Here is a 20,169-nt window from a genome sequence, read left to right as displayed (position 1 = left end):
CCTACTCCAGGAAGGTTTTTCTAAAGGTTTTAGGATCCCGGCCGGGGGATACACAGGCAGTGCGCACTGTAGAAATCAATTATCAGTCAAACACAATCCGGCTGTTGTGGCCGCCAAAATTGACAAGGAGCTTTCCTTAGGCAGGATAACTGGCCCTTTTTCCGCAGTGCCAGTACCCAATTTTGTGTGTTCCCCACTGGGAGTTGTCCCCAAGAAAGAGAAGGGACAATTCAGATTGATTCATAACCTGTCAGCGCCAAAGGGGGCGTCACTGAATGATGCCATTGACGAAGGTATCTGTAGTGTTAAGTACGCCTCTTTTGATCAGGCTGTTACCTTATTGCAGGCCACTGGACCCGGGGCGCTGATGGCGAAATCAGACATAGAATCCGCCTTCCGCCTCCTCCCAGTCCACCCGGCGGACCAGCATCTTTTAGGTTTCACCTTTAGGGATAGGTTCTACATGGATAAATGCATGCCTATGGGTTGTTCTATTTCTTGCGCCTACTTTGAGATGTTTAGTTCATTTCTTGAATGGGCCATGAGACAAGTGACGGGCCATCAAAGGGTCATGCATTACTTAGATGATTTCCTCTTCCTCGGTACAGCGGGTTCTCAGGAGTGCGCACTGGCATTGCAGGAATTTTGCGTGCTCATGCGGGCTTTTGGGGTCCCGCTTGCGCCTGGGAAGACGGTGGGCCCGACCACCTGCTTGGAATTTCTGGGCATCGAGATTGACTCAATGGAGAGATGTTTTAGACTACCTAGGGACAAGGTGTGCAAATTCAAGACATCGCTACAGTTATGCCTCCGGAAGGAGAAGGTCACTTTGCAGCAATTACAGGAGGTGGTAGGGCAATTGAATTTCGCACTAAGAATCATCCCAATGGCTCGCCCCTTCTCTCGCTCCATCGCGCACGCGATGAAGGGGCTGAAGGAAAAGCACCACCGCACGCGCCTATCGTCTGAAATTCGCCAGGATATGCTCATTTGGATGGCATTCCTGGAGGATTTTAACGGTAGGGTGGTCTGGCCCGGCCCGCTCACAACATCGGCGGAGTTGGGACTATGGACTGATGCGGCCGGTAGTGTGGGTTTTGGTGCCATCCTAGGGAATAGGTGGGTCGCTCAACAATGGCCAGAAGAATGGAACACATGGGGTTTGCTCAGCAACATTGGCTTCCTGGAACTTTTTCCAATATGGGTGGCACTGATGGTTTGGCCCGAACACCTATGTAACCAATCAGTGGTGTTTTGGTCAGATAACATGACAGTGGTGGAATGTATCAATCAGCAGGGGGCGCGGTGTCCTTTCATACTTCGTCTGATCAAAGAAATTGTTCTGCGGTGCCTTAAACTGAATGCTAACTTTAGAGCCAAACATGTCCCTGGTGTTTTAAACAATGCTGCTGACTCCCTTTCTCGCTTCAAAATGCAGGTTTTCAGGGAACATCTCCCCACAGCAGACCCCTCGCCAGCACACTTCCCAGCAGTACTTTGGCAGATTGGTGCCCCAGATTACAGGACCTCGTGGTCGCTAGCCTAGCCCCCAGGACCAAGACGGCTTACGAAGGGGCGTTTCTGTCTTATTGTTCTTTCTTGGGGCCACAGTGGGAAGTGCTTTGGGCGAAGGAGGATGGGTTTGCAGCCTATTTAGAATGGATGCACAAAGAGGGGCGCTCAGTGGCAGCGGCGACCAGACATAGGGCAGCAGTGTCATTCTTCGCTCAGGCTAGGGGCTTCCGGGATCCCACTAATACCTTTATGATACGCAAGGCTTTAAGGGGATGGCGCCGTATTCAGGGACACCAGAAGGATAAGAGGAAGCCCATGGGGTTGGCCCGGCTAACAGCCTTACTGGGCACGCTGGAGATTGTTTGTAACTCGGAGTGGGAAGTGCTTCTATTTAAGGCGGCATTCTCCCTGGCATTTTATGGGGCGCTGAGAATTAGTGAACTTGTGGCAGGATCCAAGTCTGACATATTAGGTGGCTTGCAGAAGGCTGGGGTGACGATAAGGGGTGACACCATGTGGGTGATTATCCAGAAATCAAAGACCGATCAAGAAGCTAGGGGTCACACCATAGTTCTGCAACGGGCCCCCGCCAACCCGTGCTGCCCGGTGAGGCACGTAGAATCACTCATGGGACTGATGGTCGGTTCAGCAGGCAGGGCGTTGCTCTGTCACGCCGACGGGAGCCCCTTGACCAGGTATCAATTCAGGAGAGTGTTCGAAATAGGGGTTACAAAAGCAGGTCTTGATCCTAGAGATTTTGGATCTCATTCCTTCAGGATTGGGGCAGCAACTGAGGCGGTGGCGGGGGGCCTCCCGGTGGAAAGAGTGAAGACAATTGGGAGGTGGTCATCAGACTGCTATAAACGTTATGTTCGGATTGACATGCTATGATTACTTGTCACTCACGCTTGGTCTCTTTCCGCTCTCTTACAGTTTCTCAGACCTGTTACGCAGGGGAGGAATTTGTCGTCGGGCACCGCCAATATTCATCAGCACGGAGCGGCGAACAGGAAACAACAAAGAACAATGTCTGGATTGTCGGTCATTCATATGTGAAGCGAGCGGAATGTGTCTTCCTGTCAGGTGACAAGAAAGAAAGGGCGGCACAACTAGGGTTGAATATCACGTTCTTTGGCAGAGGAGGGTTGTGTCTTCACGAGTTTAGGGGATTCTTCCATGGGCTGTTAGCACGCCAGCGGTCTCCACCGTCAGTGGTGATACTTCACCTGGGGGAGAACGACTTGGCAACACTGGGCAGGCGCATCTTGATTGAAGAGATTATCTCAACAGCGGGTTGGATAGCTAGGACCTGCCCCGGGTGCACGCTAGTATGGTCACAACTCATACCTCGACTTCAGTGGCGGGGGGGTCATTCGGTCAGGGCGTTGAATCACTCGGTAAAGAGGATCAACACACGGTTGGATAGGTTGTTTCGAACCCCCGTGTTACAGTCAATACCTCATGGGTGCATCTGGGGTCACAAGTATTACTTGAAGGACGGGGTTCATTTGACAGAAGAGGGTAATCTCCTATGGTCTGACAATATCTGGGCTTGGCTAGAGGGCTGGGATAGGAGGAGTGTGTCCTTAGGCAGGGGCTAGAGGGGGAGGCCAGATCGTCGGTTAACAATACTGGCCTGTGGCGGTAAGGTCATTATCGGTGAGCACATATTTGAGGTCTGAGGGGGCGGGCATCATCCTATGGAGGTTCCCGCCCGGGGGGAGGGGCCTGCGGGCCACTCCCAGTACTCCAGGGGCAAGGTAATATGCAAAGGAGCGCGGGTAGGAGTAGTTCACGCTTTCCTTAGGCTGGTAGCCACCCCGCGCGCGTGGACTCATGACGCCACCGGCGCAGAGTAAGGGCCCTCCTTTAGTGGGTAAATGGAGTTTGGGGCGTAGACCGGGCAATTCCCGGGGTAACACTGCGCATGCGCACTTCTAGGGGGGAGGCGCAGCTTGTAGGACCTGACACCGGTAGTGACCCTGCCATATGGCCAGAAATGTACAAAAATCAAGGTAGGATGTTTAGTTTAAGCTAGGAACAACTTGTATTAGAGTTTTGTTAAGGTCAGGCTCTCAAACTTGTTGATAACAATTGTATAACTGAATGTCCTGCTGATTTTTGTATTCATTGTTGATTATGCAATTAAAACCTTTTTTAATTTCATACTTTAATAAATACGGCCGGGCGACTAGCGCCCGCCTTCCAAAAAGTAAAACACGTCTCGTGTCCACGTTCCTGGGTGTTGGGTGCCGGATTGGGGGGGGGGCGGCAGCTAGTCGCTGACCATGTGAAAAGGGGGGGCCCTCGGCCCCCCCGCACGCATGGCGGCGCGGCGACCGCCTCACCTCCTCTCCCCTCGGGTCCTTCGACGGTGGGGGCGTGCCCTGGGGGCGCGGCCCACCGCCGATTGGCCGGCGCCCCTCCTGACCCGGATTCAATGGACTGGTTCCGGGTCGGGGGGGGCGGGCGATAGGAGGGGCCACCCGGCCCCTCGGGAATAAGAGGTAGGGAGCGCCCAGGAGACCCCCTTGTCCCTGGACGCTCCCTCGCTGAACGTTGTGCCCCGCGTTCGGGGCTTCTTTGTTTCCCACCCACCATCCCTTGGTACAAAGTTTAAGCAGCGTTATGTCCGGTTTAATGGTAAGTTTCAAAGGTATGGACCGCGGGAGAGAGTAGGCTGTTGTTGTATTCTGTGATCTGTTGTTAGGACTTTTTCCCCTTTGTAGAGAAGTGATGTGTGAAGTGAACTGTATTTGAAGACATGTGTCTTTAGGCCTTTTTTCCCTTTGTAGCTATACGTTGATATTGTAATTTTGAGTAACATGAGTGAACCGAATTGTAATGTTATGCCATGTGTCGTTAGGCCTTTTTTTCCCCTTTTAGCTATGCGTGGATACTGTTATTTATTAGCCAGTGTAGTTGTCCTTTAGAATTTTTCCATAGGTCGTCGTATTTATTAGGTATGGGACATGCGGTAAGGTCATTATCGGTGAGCACATATTTGAGGTCTGAGGGGGCGGGCATCATCCTATGGAGGTTCCCGCCCGGGGGGAGGGGCCTGCGGGCCACTCCCAGTACTCCAGGGGCAAGGTAATATGCAAAGGAGCTCGGGTAGGAGTAGTTCACGCTTTCCTTAGGCTGGTAGCCACCCCGCGCGCGTGGACTCATGACGCCACCGGCGCAGAGTAAGGGCCCTCCTTTAGTGGGTAAATGGAGTTTGGGGCGTAGACCGGGCAATTCCCGGGGTAACACTGCGCATGCGCACTTCTAGGGGGGAGGCGCAGCTTGTAGGACCTGACACCGGTAGTGACCCTGCCATATGGCCAGAAATGTACAAAAATCAAGGTAGGATGTTTAGTTTAAGCTAGGAACAACTTGTATTAGAGTTTTGTTAAGGTCAGGCTCTCAAACTTGTTGATAACAATTGTATAACTGAATGTCCTGCTGATTTTTGTATTCATTGTTGATTATGCAATTAAAACCTTTTTTAATTTCATACTTTAATAAATACGGCCGGGCGACTAGCGCCCGCCTTCCAAAAAGTAAAACACGTCTCGTGTCCACGTTCCTGGGTGTTGGGTGCCGGATTGGGGGGGGGGCGGCAGCTAGTCGCTGACCATGTGAAGTCTTAGGGGTGCAGCACGTCAATATGCTATTGATTGCTCTCTGGAAGTTGCATCTTGATGCATCTCTTAGGTTGTAAAGGCGCTCAGATAGACTACAATTTCTTATTTACCAGATTCACAGTTTCAGACGCCAAATCCAGGTTTGAAGAGATGCTGCACAATGGAGAAAAGTATTTTTACACTTTGTCTGCTGCTTGACAATAAGTAATGGAATACCAGCGTTTTGTGCCAAACCTAGTCAGGAATGCATTTGCATAGTAATATCACCCACCAACTCACTCCACCACATAATATAACACATTAAGACACAATACAACACTGCCCTAATATAAAATCACGTCACACTATATCACCCCAAACCCACGGACATTTCACACTATCACACTACATCCACAATAATAAACCATACGACTATGCACAATACCCCATAACCTTCCCAATAGCACTTCGCATTGTACAATACAATCGCACATCATGCCGTAGCACAGAATGCCAGGACCCTTCATATTGTGTTCAGCATCCCACCGCAGCACAGAGTCACAACAAACCTAACCACGCCACGCTTACCCACCACATCATCTCATACATGAGTACATGGTGCCACACTACTCTGCACCATACCACACCGGGTTACAATATAACACTTTACCCAGCACCATGTAATAGCTCTCAAAATATGCTTTGAAAATCACAACCCTATTTTCACCACTGTCAGGGCATGCCACACACACTATACCCCAACATACCACCCAATGTCACACTGTGACCAGCATGTGGCACACATAAGCTTCAACAATAGTTTGCCCTTCTCATTGTAAAATACTGCATCCTGTCATCCACCATCGTCTTACACTATGCCACCCACCACCATCTGAAAATAAACTCTGCATTATATTTCTCCATATTACATCATATCACACCACAAAGCTCAATTCAAGAGTACTTCATATGCCCCAACACTGCATTACACATCATAACCATTCGCCACATCTGATTAAAAAACAGCAGTTCCACAACTTTCCACACCTGAGAAGACTATAAAAGAAAACACCCGCCAACGTTCAAAATCATACACACCATTACATTTACCTTTAGATCACACATCTCACCATTTATCTGATGTAGGAAATTATATTTTTGTCATTCCAAAATAGTGATTTTTTGTGATTTGGTACTTCTCAATCGTTAACTAGCATGTATGAACGATAATTGTTTTAGAAATAGTAATTTCGTATTATTCACTGCTTCTAAATAACGAATCCCTGATAGCGATGTTATTACTCACAAATAGTGGAACACCGTTTACAAATTGTGAACTTCACAGTTTATGATAACATTACACATCCAGAAAATGCTTAAAAGGAAAAGTATTGTTTCTGAGTCTAGCAGAATATCACACACTGGGGGGGATATTACCAAGAACACGCAATAAATATCGCAAATCACGCTTAGCGCCTTTTTCATTATCTCCCTCTATCGCTCAATTACATCGCCGTGTTAGCGGCGTATTAGCAACGCTTTGCTAACAGCTGATGTACAATCCAGCGATAGACTGCTATAATCATTATAGTAGTAACATAGCTTTATTTCGATATATTAATCATATCATCAAAAGCATTACAACACAGTTAAAAAATTTAAATATACAATGCATTTTAACAATCTGGATCACAATTGGGCAACGCTAATTCGCTTTTCCTTAAAATACATATAATTTAACAATAAAACAAACACAATAGTGTTAGGGGGAACTCATTTACGGGAAGAATCAAAAAACAGCGTAAGGGTAATTATAAGATCAATACAGTTTGCATTTAAGGAAGACTCAGTTGCCTGGCAGATCTAATCCGCCATGCCCAACCTAGAAATTTTGCCAAACAACAGGCAAACAAAGGACGGGCATCAGATCTTAAGATGCGCAAGGCCTCCAAGTAAGATGTAGTGCCAAGATTCCTACATAGAGGTTTCAGCCAAGTACGCCGCGGGGCTACATAGGCTGGGCACTCAAACAATAGGTGGGCAACTGACTCATACCTGTTTTCACAGAAAGGGCAATATGGTATAGTTTGCAACGGGGGCTTCCAGCTTGCTGTCAGCTGCCCTAATGGCAGCAAGCCCACCCTAAATTTAAAATATAATGCCCTGTCCCATGATTTGTGAATCGTGTCTAAGTAAGGTTCTCTGGCAGGGAGCTCCTTAACCATCAAAAATTCTATGGTTGATCTACAAAATCTAGAATTACTACTTCTCCCGTTTACCACCCAAGTCCAATATAGTTTCTTTAGAGTCTGTTTGGGGGGAGCAGTTCTATTAGCCGAGGCATCTTCAAGGCCCAGGTCATAAAGAAGCCGCCTAACTTCCTTAAGCCAACGGACCTTGTGCCAGCCAGATGTTGAGAGGAGTTCCCGTAAGCCTTCTGCATAGCTGGATAATTCTGGTACCCTCCATATTCGTGCCCACAGGAGAAGGGGACGCAGCCTTGCCTGCTCGCTTATTGGGAGTGTGCCTGCGTCTAATTAAAGTGGGAGGGAAGGAGTGCTATGTGGAAGCCTCATGAGGTCTTTGTGGAATTTATTTTCTAGGCGCCTCAAGTAATCGACTTTCTGCACGCCCCACAATTCGGACCCGTACAGAGCTGCGCTCACCGCCCTTGCCCTATAAATATCTAATACAGCACCTATTGGTTTGAGGGACGAGGCACATTGCTCCTTCAGCAAGGCCCCTGTTACCCTCTTATGGGTCAGGAGGATCTTTTGATGGTGGGACTTCCAGGTCATAGAATCAGAGAGGCGGATACCTAGATAATCAAACTCTTTTACCCTTTCAAGCGGGACTGAGTCCAAGGTGGGGGGAATTACAGTTTTCTTTGGAGGGTTTAGGACCAGAAATTTAGTTTTACCTACATTAATAGTAAGGCCCCCTAGAATCACAGAATGTCTTGAAACTGGAAAGTAACGTTTGGAGGCCTATTGGGGTCTTTGAGATCAGGAGGGTGTCGTCCGCAAATAGGAGGGTAGGGATTTTCCTGCCAGCCAGGGAAGGTGCATCTGCTGGATGTTTAAGTAGATGCTCCACCACTCCATTAACATATAAGGAAAACAGAGTGGGTGCTAGCACACAACCTTGGCGGACACCCCTATTTACGGGAATACGTGATGTTTTTTGGCCCTGCTCTCCCCACCTGATCTGTGCAAAATTACTCTCGTGAAACTTGATAAGCATGCTAAGTAGGTAAGGGGGGATACCCAAACCCTCTAAGACACTGCACAACTGGGCGCATGGGACCAGGTCAAAGGCAGTCTGCAAATCTATGAATGCGAGATACAGACTGCCCTTGCCCAATACAACCACTTTCCAGTACAACATTAATAGGCGGAATGTCTGTTCAATGTTCCCCATTCCAGACCTAAAACCAGCCTGGAAGTCTGACAATATTTGATTTTCTTCAACCCACTGTAGGATCCTGCCTAGAACTACCTTGCCAGCTACTTTCTGGGTGGAATCTAGTAAACTAATTGGACGATAGTTAGCGGGGTCGTCCCGACATCCTTTTTTGAAGATCGGGACGACCTCCGCGCCCCTCCAAGAGTCGGGGAGACGTCCACCCATCAGTGCCGCGTTCAGAAGTAGGGCAATAAGCTTGCTCCACACCTCCGAATTGGCACGTATTAGATCCCCAGGGATGCCATCAGGTCCTGCAGCCTTATTGGGAACCAGGCACTTGATTGCTCCTTCAACTTCCCTGGTGGCAAAAAATTGCTCCTCATCTAGATAATCAACAGATGCTCGAGGGAAGAGATCCGACGATACATCTAGAGAGCCCGCTGTAATTGAATAAAGCTTGGAAAAATGGGCAAACCAAGCCTCCCCCGTGATGTTACATGTCAACAGAGAATCGGCGGGTTTATCCCTAGCTCTCAACAATTTCCAAAAGGCCCTCGAGTCTTTCATGGAACTAGCCATCGTTAAATCTTCCCAGTATTTAGTTTCATAGGCACCCCTGGCCATAGTCAAAGCTTTTTTGTAATTCTTCCTAGCAAGACTAATGTGGCCCGGTACCTTGGATTTTACTGCTAATATAATCATTATTAGCGTGTGAAATCCAGTGATGGTTTCACAGCGCTACTGAAAAGCTTGGTAATAGGGGAGTGTGGAATTAACCAGACAATCCACCCCCACACAAAACATGGTTAAGTCAAGTTTTTACCTGGCATAAGAATCCGGCGATAAGAGAGGTTACCACAGCTTTTTTTATAGCTCCGCAGTCCAGGGGCCGCGTTGTAAATACCGCAATGTCGTGTTTGCGAATTATTTCATTGTTTTTCGTAGGGACGCCTATTTTGCATCACATTAGCGATGTATATCGCTAACATGAAAAGCGTTACAAAAACGGCAGCTAACATGCGCTAATGCATGTTAGCGACGCCTTGATGATGGTGCGATAGGAAATTCGCCGATTTTCCGACGAAAGGTGCCGAAAATGTGTCGATACAACTGTTGATAATATGCCCCTAGATTTTTCTTAATTTAAAACCAAAGAATATGGCAACAGAAAAGCACTGGGAACAGGTTTCCAAGGAGAGAAAGAGAAATTTGGAAGTTGGGGTAGATGGAAATCGTTGTAGAAGAGGGTGTGGAAAAAAATTAGAGACTGCTGGAAAGGCATCACTAACAGTGCCAGAAGCTACCAAAAACACATTTGGTGAAGAATTCAAAGAAGGGTAAATGCTGTAGGGGTGAAAAAAAGTTCTGGAGGAAATTAGAAAAAAAACGTATGGTCTTAGTTCAAGAACAAAGGAAAAGCAAGCATTGGAAATGCAAATAAATCTAGCTTATGAATGAAAGCGTTTGAGTCACTGATGGGTGTATACTCCCAGGGCCACATTTATAACCTATTTTGCGTTACTCTTGTACTATGCAACATGGTGCAAGACAAATGTAAACCTTAAGTCATATTTTTGAAACCACACGATGCCACTTTGCATGGCTTTGAGTGGCTCCAAAAATATAGAGTAACGCAAAATACAGGGCAAATCTTGGGGATTTTAATTTCTATTTTGAACGATCAGAAGACCCACTATTTAATCGATAGCATGCAAAGCTTTGATCTTATAAATTAGTGAAATTATCAACCCACCAGTCGAATTACATGGTTGATGGCATTTTCACTAGCAACCCTGATCTACTGGCGAGAAGGTTGTGCCTCTGACCTGGACAGAACACAGGGCTATAATTTTGAAACTAAACACCTTCCAACGTCTAAGGCACTCACAGTGCTGAAATATCGTCCCTGGAAAAAAATCGATAGTATGGAACTAAACATCCTGCCGAGGGAGTATCATCCAATAATGGAAAGTGAAGTGTAGTCAACCAACTTTGCCGCTTAGATTGATGCTGCAGTCACCTGGCTAGGCACCCTAAAACTAGGACAAATAATAGCTCTCAGACAGTTCAAACATAAGTGCAGGCGCCAGGAGCAACTCTGAAGATTGAACTATAGCACTGATGAACAAATTAAATATAAAGTCATGTTTAAGGAACTTAACATTCAAATAAGTGCAGCCAAGACTATATTTTTCACAGAAAAAATTAACAATGCCAAAAACTCCACTAAGGAACTTTTGAATGAACTTAAATTACTCTCCAAATTCAACAGTAAACACACTGTTACCCCTGATAAATCATTGTGCAGCAAAATAGCAGATTTTGTTCCTATCTAAAGCTAATAACATATTCTTGAAGTATACCACTCTGTCAAAAACCTCGGAGACTTCCTCCAGGAAAGAGATGTTAGAAGAAGCCATCACCTCCAATCCAGACAAAGGCCCACTAACAGCCACATTGGATCTATGCCCCCGCAGGTCCTCCATCCTGTATCAAAGACGATCTCAGTCCATACCACAGAATTCTTGAATAAAATGCTAATCTCCGGATCTGTCCCATCAGCTTGAATGAAATCCAATATATGTTCGATACAGTCAATCACTCTCTTCTGATCAACTGGCTTGAATGCGTTGACATCAAGGGGTTCACTGACAGAATATTGATGTAAAAAATAATGAAGAAAAAATATAGCATGCAAAAATATCGACTCCCTATACTTCAACAGGTAAGTACTAATATATTGATGTACAAAAAATAGTTGTACACTATATATATATATAAATATATATATATATTCCTCATTCAAAGCACTCCTTCTGGCAGCCCTTCGCCTTTGCTAGGAGTGGCTCGGTTCCGGCAGAGCCACCGGTACAATATCAGCAAAAAACGGCGTTCCTTTCCGAGCACTCGGACATCCATAAAATAACACAGTCCACACAGTATCTCCAAATAAGTAAGGTTTATTCCTTCATAAACCCAACGTGACGCGTTTCGCGCTCCAAACGAGCGCTTGATCACACAACTTGTCACCATAAAATGCAACCATTTTAAACATCCTGACATGCAACATGTAAAGCAGATACCGCTGTCAGCCGTTCCGCCATCTTGGATTAGTCAAAACTCATATATGTAGTATTGTAAGCAGTGAATTAATCCATATAATGATTGTTACTTATGCTTAACTGAATAATATATCACAATACATGCTTATACATGATTCTTATTTCTGTACTGAGCATGTGCAATTCATTTCTGTTCACACTTCTATCTTTAAGAATAATATCTTACTTTGATATACGGCATATCTCAACTTATAGTGTGGGTAGTATAGTGTTTGTATCATGCCTGTATCCTCATTCTTCGTGGATTGCATTTCAGACTCGCGTTCATACGTAACACCGTAATAGTAAAGTACCGTAATAACGTAAGCATACGGGTAACCTTCTCAACGTGCAACGTTGCCATAGTAACCAAGGATACAACCTCGTAACGTTAAATTTATGGCTTTTTTCTAGGCAAGTGCCGTGTTATTGGTGTTGTTGATGAGTTACGTTCTCCTCCGCATTTAATTATTGAGGGGAGTTTGAATTCTATTTAGTACATAGTACTTCAAATAACTTTATTGTCCAACGTGGTGAACAATAGTCAGTTAAGGCTGGTAGATTAGAGTGTCCTGGTTAGTGGAATATTCTACACTATTCACCTATCAGTCCAAGTAATCACAGGTTCCCCCTACCTTAAAATTACTGTGTAAAGGTTAACCCACTGTCAATGTACAACGGTACTAGCAACATAGTGCTTAAATATTCTCTGGTTAGTGAGAAATGTATGTGCAAAACAACTTGCATCTTAGTGCACTACATGTGTAATCTGCCAGGACAAATTATGAATTTTATGCAAGTGACAACCACAAAAATAATCATAAAATTAATTAAAATTTTAAGAAAACAATAGTACAATTTTAAAGTCCAATACTTGTCGTTTCTGGTGGTAGAAGATAACCACAGTGTAAGGATTAGGGTACTGGTGTCGTGAGCCAGAGACAACCTCCCTCCCTTTACATCTGTGGAATAGAAGAGAAAAGAAGAAATCAATTAATTCAGAGTTTAGAGAAAGAAGAAATCATTCAAATTCTTGTGACATTTGAACCTTATCTTTCTATTCAATACAGTGATATACAGCAATTATTCTTGTAAATGCACATTGTATTCCTCGTCAATGTTATGGCCTTTTGGATAACGAGTACAAAGTCCTATGATGTATCTGGATTCTTTCTGCCTTAGTTTCAGTACCCAATTTCCTCCTCTAGGACCTACGTTAACCTGTTTAATGATGTAAAATGATAGTTTTTTAGGGTCAGAGAAATGATGACTTTCAAAGTGACGTGCTATGGGATATTGTTGGTCATGGTTACTGATAGCCCGTGTGTGTTCCAATATACGTTTTTTGACCATATGCGTTGTACTGCCGATGTATATTAAATCACATGGGCAGACCAACGCATATATAACAAAGACGGTAGTGCAGGTTAAGAATTGCTTGATCTGTTGCATGGTTTTAGTGCTTGGATTCCAATATTCCTTCACCATGTGGCTATTTGCACACGCTTTACAATGCCCACATGGGTAGAAGCCCAACAAATTAATACCCCTAGGGACAGTACTCGTACCTATGTCATTATGTACGAGTAGATCTGTCAGAGTACGTCCTCTCTTGTGAGTGATGCTGGGTCGTGAAGGAAGAGTATCTCCGATAATGGGGTCATTCCTCAGTATGTTCCAATTCTTTATCAAGCTTTTGTTAACTTGGTTGGAATTGCCATTATATGTAGGGATTACTCTAGTTATCTCACAATCCTCTTTATCAGTATCCTCTCTATTTCTCATAGACAGTAAGTCTTCATGATTGATCTGTGCCACTTTTTTACTCGCTCTCTTAATGACCCACATAGGATAACCTCTTGTGAGGAATCTCTGTGTCATAGTTTTTTCTTCTGCCAGATAATCATCCTTGTTACTACAATTTCTTTTGGCCCTCAGGAGTTCCCCAAAAGGGATGCTCCATTTCAGGTTGTCCGGATGGCTACTTTGGGCATGATGAATTCCCTGATGTGCTTTTTCTAAATAGTACTGTTTGAATGCTATTCTGCTTAATTTGGACCTTAGTGTCCAAATATTCAACTTCCTTATCACTGATGTTGCAGGTTAGAGTAATATTTCTGTCATTCATGTTTAATCTCTCTATGAAGTTGAGAGCATGAGATTTCTCTCCTTTCCAAATGACGAAAATATCGTCAATATAACGTAGACACACTCAGACTTTTTTTAAGTCCTCTGTGAAAGCTTCTTTGTTTCTAATGTCTGCCTCCCATGCCCCCATGAATAGGTTTGCTAGACTCGGTGCAAAAGAAGTACCCATCGTGGTACCATGGGACTGTACAAAGATCTCATTATTAAATGAGAAAAAAATGTTCTCTAGGCAAGGTTTAATCATATCTAAGATCATGGTAGTATGACCTAAGTATTTGATGTCTCTCTCTTTTAGGAATTTGGCACACGCTTCCATGCCCTGTCTGTGTTCAATCACTGTATATAAAGAAGTCACATCCATGGTTATAAGTAAACACTCTTTATCAATTGTGACTAAGTTGATTTTGTCCAGGAAATCCTTTGTATCTCTCACATATGTAGGAAGACCAACGACAAAATCACGTAAAAAGTGATCAATATACCGTGATACATTTTCCAATACACATCCTCTGGAAGAAATGATCAGTCTCCCTGGGGGGTTCAATTTAAACTTGTGTATTTTCGGGAAAAGGTACAGAATGGGGAGAATAGGATGGTTTATTTTAAGGAAACAATATTCCTCCCACTCTAGCCAACCCTTTTCCCTCCGTTCTCTCAGTTTGTCCCATAATTCTTTGATACTTTGATTGTATTCCAGACAATTAGAAATCCTGTAAGTTTGAACATCATAAAGCTGTCTTTCTGCCTCTTGTATATACATTTCCCTAGGCATGATGACAATGTTCCCGCCTTTATCCGCGGGTCTTATTAGGATGCTTTCATCTTCAGCTAATTCCTTCATCGCCTTTTTCTGTGAAGCTGTCATGTTGTATTTTACCTTTTTCATAGTTTTTGTCCAATTTAGACTACGGAGTTCTAGGAATTCTTTCCCCATCTGGTCTTGAAAAGTGTCAATGTTGTCATGGTTCATTTTGGGAGTAAATGTGGAATTGGGTTTGAAGGATGTACAAGCAGCCCGCTCATGTTGTATTTCTAGCACATCCACAATTCTTATGGCCTCATTACTCAGGTTAAGATCTTCTTGTTCACTCGTCAATTCATCAATTGCCACCATATTGTCAATGTCACCAATGATCATACTGTCTTTTGTACCAGTTATTTCTTTATGTCGTTGTTTTTTGTTTTTACTTGGTTTCAGTTTATGCCATTTTTTTAACTTCAATTTTCTACAGAATTTGAAGATATTGATTTTTTCATCCACATAGTTCATGGGTACAGTAGGGCAAAATGACAAGCCTAAACATAGGGTTCTTTTGTCTTTTTGACTGATGGTTCTATTAGATAAGTTAACTATTGTTTGATTTACCTGTGTGTCATCCATGATTATTTTCTCTTTTGATATTGAGCCCTTTTGTTTCCCACTGGCTGTTGTTTGCCTCCTCTGCTTGCACCTCTGTTTGCGTTTCTTCCTCCTCTTGTTCTGGTATTTCTGGGTCTTCCTCTTGTGTTTGGTGTTTGCGGATTGTTCTTCGCCTAAAGTCTCGAGGACGATCTGGTTGCTTGCCGGCTCTGCTACATGAGCCGGTACTCGTCTATAAAAGTCTTTCGTTTAGGTCTTGTTCCTTCATTGGATTCAATACTTTCAGAGCTTTTTGTCAGGTCTGAAATGTCTGTTAGTAAGTCACTTAGATCATCTTCATCAGTTTCTATTTCTTCATTGGCATTTGTAGATGTCGTTGCTTGGGCATTGTTCTCGTATAGATGATCATATTTTTTGCTGTGAGTGAGTATTCTGCCTGACTCATAGTCGCCGCAGTCTCTGTGCAATTTATATTGTTTTCTTTTCTTTATATCGTCTTCAAGAGTTTTTAGTCTTTTCTTCATTTCTTCTATAAATTTTGTGATTAAATCTTGGTCTGGATGTTTATTAAGTTCTTCAGTTTTTTCTTCTATATCTTTCTTGATCTTAATTCTATCCGACCAGGCTTATTTCACTAAGATTTGCATCATGACTCTCGAGCTGTTAGTTGAATTTTGCGACCAATCTTCTAACATTTGCGGATCTGGTGAATCGTATGATGGAGTTAAATAGAGTCGTAATCCTCTTGGAATCATATTTTTATCCAGGTAGTCCTGTAGTGAGGTCGCCTCCCACCGGGGCTCTAGCAAACAATGCCATTGCAACTTCCTTTCTCTCCTTTTCTTCGTCCATCTTGGTACTGGGTAAAAGCCTTCACCCTTGGATTCACTGCGTGAAACTGTGTGAATTAACGATGCCCCTCTGTAAATACAGAGTTCCCCAATGTCGAAGGATAGCGTCACAATTAGGGTAAAGTGAAGCAAAAGTCTTGTAGTGACGTATTAGGTCTTACAAGGTACTCTTAAATTGGTTCACAAAGGTATTCAGATTGCTTACCTATATGTAGATGTTATTCTCCACACGAGTATTGGATTTTAAAATTGTACTATTGATTTCTTATAATTTTAATTAATTTTATGATTATTTTTGTGGTTGTCACTTGCATAAAATTCATAATTTGTCCTGGCAGATTACACATGTATTGCACTAAGATGCAAGTTGTATTGCACATACATTTCTCACTAACCAGGGAATATTTAAGCACTATGCTGCTAGTACCATTGTACATTGACAGTGGGTTAACCTTTACACAGTAATTTTAAGGTAGGGGGAACCTGTGATTACTTGGACTGATAGGTGAATAGTGTAGAATATTCAACTAACCAGGACACTCTAATCTACCAGCCTTAACTGACTATTGTTCACCACGTTGGACAATAAAGTTAATTGAAGTACTATGTACTAAATAGAATTCAAACTCCCCTCAATAATTAAATGCGGAGGAGAACGTAACTCATCAACAACACCAATAACACGGCACTTGCCTAGAAAAAAGCCAGAAATTTTACGTTACGAGGTTGTATCCTTGGTTACTATGGCAACGTTGCATGTTGAGAAGGTTACCCGTATGCTTACGTTATTACGGTACTTTACTATTACGGTGTTACGTATGAACGCGAGTCTGAAATGCAATCCACGAAGAATGAGGATACAGGCATGATACAAACACTATACTACCCACACTATAAGTTGAGATATGCCATATATCAAAGTAAGATATTAATCTTAAAGATAGAAGTGTGAACAGAAATGAATTGCACATGCTCAGTACAGAAATAAGAATCATGTATAAGCATGTATTGTGATATATTATTCAGTTAAGCATAAGTAACAATCGTTATATGGATTAATTCAATGCTACATGTATGAATTTTGACTAATCCAAGATGGCGGGGCGGCTGACAGCGGTATCCGCTTTACATGTTGCATGTCAGGATGTTTAAAATGGTTGCATTTTATGGTGACAAGTTGTGTGATCAAGCGCTCCGTGTAGCGCGAAGCGCGTCACGTTGGGTTTATGAAGGAATAAAACTTACTTATTTGGAGATACTACGTGGAATGTGTTATTTTATGGATGTCCGAGTGCTTGGAAAGGAACGCCGTTTTTTGCTGATATATATATATATATTACCTACTGGCGGTCGCCAGTAGGTAGTTATAGTTAGGATTGATTTCCATAGGGAAATCGCAACATTCTATTGGGAATAACGTTTGCGCCGGTTGAGGAATCTGCCTGAATTTTTCAGCAACTTTGCCTCGCGGCGCTCCGCTCCTTCTCTGAAAGTTTGAGAGGGATTCGTCAAGTGGGGGCCGACATAAAAGGGGGGTCCCAAAACGTGTTTTCCCCATGTTAATTTCCATAGGGCGGTCGGTCGCACTTTTAGCTCGAACGGCTGAATGGATTTTCACCAAACTTGGCAAAATTGTAGGGACTGGTAGCCCGATGTGCCTTTGCTATGTCTCAAGATATGTGCTCCAGAGGATTTTGAGTAATTTAGGTTCAAAAAAATTTATATATCTATGGCAGCGCCCCGGTACGCGCACCGGGGAGCGCTCCGGGCGCGCCACGCGACTTGCGCACGGAAAGCTGTTTGGCTCTCGGGTGTCTGTAAACATTCGAAACAGTCCGTAGCGGCCGCCATCTTGCGTCTCGGTAGGATCGAGACACAAGATGTGGCAAAAAACAAAGGGGGAAATGACCAAAAGGGGGCAGGGTACACCCCCCTGACCCCCTAGGTTTGATGTGGGGGCCATAAAAGGGTCCCGCGGGACAAAAAAATGTTTATTTTTTTTTTATTTTCGCGGGGGGGGGAGCGCCCGGTACGCGCACCGGGGAGCGTACCGGGGAGCGTACCATGGGGAAAAATAGTGAAACAAATTATATAATCATAATAATAAATAATAAAATAATCATTTTGAGTGATCAGAGGTAGGGTAGCTCTGAAAAGAGGTTTTGGGTTCTGTGGCTGTTTTAGGTACCTACAAGTACATCCCACACACACCCACACGCACACACCCCCACACCCTCACACTCCCCACACACACCTCACACACGCACACCTCCACCCACACCCAAACATCCCACACCCCCACACCGACACCTTACACATCCACACCCACACCCACACATCCCACACACACACACTCACACACACACCTCACCCCCCCAACACACACACACGCACACACAGATACCTCACAGACACACTTCACACATCCCACACACACACCTCCCCCCCCACACACACACACACACGCACACCTCACAGACACACCCACACATCCCACACATACACACACATCCTACACACATACCCCCCACACCCACACACACCCCACACACACCTCACACACCCCCACCTACACCCAAACACCCCACACACCCACACCCACAACCACATCCCCACCCACACCCACATACCCCACACACCTACACACACCTATACACCTCATCCCCCCTGAGACACACACACACACACACACCTCACAGACACACCCCACACATCCCCCACACACACCTCCCCGCCCCACAAACGGGGAAAACTCAGTGAAACACTAAAATAATAATTTAAAGTGTTTAGAGGTAGGGTAGCTCTGAATAGAGTTGTTGTGTTGTTTGGGTGTTTTAAGTACCAACATGTAGGTACCAATGCTGAGTTTAAAATTTAATGTACACCGTTTCCTCTGTAGATAATTTGCATGTTGTTACAGAAGTTATTGTGGTATATGGAATCCATATCATAGTCTGTCAGGAAAGCAGAAACAACATGGAGGCAGGAGATGAAAAAGAGATGTCAAATACACATTGGAGATAATATATTGGGAGAAAGGAAGTATCTATGAGCAAAATTACTATGTAACATAAAAAGTTGCACAGTATACTATAAGTCTGACTTTACATTATAATCAATTTGGTACTAGTTTAAGAATTACATATAAAAATGAATAATGTCTCAAACAATTTTAGAATTACTAAATATACATTTATTTTTCAGATTCTTTTTCAAAATTTGATAGAACTTCTAATATTTGACTGTCAGAAATGTCCTCATTTTGAATCAGCAAATCTACTGATTCTACACATTGAAGTAGTTCATAGTCCCGTGATTCATCCATGAATTCCAAGTTATCATTGGGTACAATCATTTCTTCATTTTTGCTCTCCAGAACAATTTCAAAGGAAATGTTTTGCTCTCCTTCCATTTTCGTGCTGTAATTTGCATAAAAAATAAATATATCAGTAGGGATAGGGCACTGTTGGGTTTAAGTTCAGACAGGTAGTTTGGATTTTTTAACAGTGAATTTATCTTTGGGCAGTGTATGGTATCAGACTGGAAGTAGAAATATAAAAAAGTGTATGTGATGAAGCCTAAGTAAATTCATAATTATACAAGACAAGCCTAACTCCATCCATAACTATAATAGAGAAGCCTAAAGGAAGAGTAAATAATGTGATGTCTTCGACTACAACCCAGTGATTTTGTCCATGTGGAATGCTAACATGGATATTCAGTTCGTTGCTGACAATTCTATTGCTGTGGCTCGATATGTGACGTCTTACATCACAAAAAAAGAAAAGACGGTACTGAAGGAAATGTGGGAGGACATTTCACATGAAAAGAGTCTAAGCAAGAAATTATACAGTTACAGTCTGAAGATGTTGTCGCATCGAGAAATTGGAGCATATGAATGTTCTGATCGATTGTCGTCAGCAAGTCTCTATTCCAAATCTAGAACCATCATTTGGGTGAGTCTAGGTCTTGCTGCAACACGAAACCGAGTTTTGAAATCTGTACAAGAAATAGAGTATTTGGCGGAGAAAGAACCAGAAAGTACAGATATTTTGAAGACAAACATGTTGGATACATACTATCCAAATAGAAGTAGTCATCTTGAGAACAGTTGTTTGTATGAAGTTCTGCAAAACTATATTTATAAGAGAACCATCAGAGAAGATATCAACAATGGAATA

This window comes from Lissotriton helveticus, chromosome 9 (genome assembly GCF_964261635.1).
Source record: "Lissotriton helveticus chromosome 9, aLisHel1.1, whole genome shotgun sequence".
Classification (NCBI taxonomy): Eukaryota; Metazoa; Chordata; class Amphibia; order Caudata; family Salamandridae; genus Lissotriton; species Lissotriton helveticus.
The sequence above is the reverse complement of the archived record's forward strand: the minus strand, read 5'-3'. Positions refer to the sequence as shown.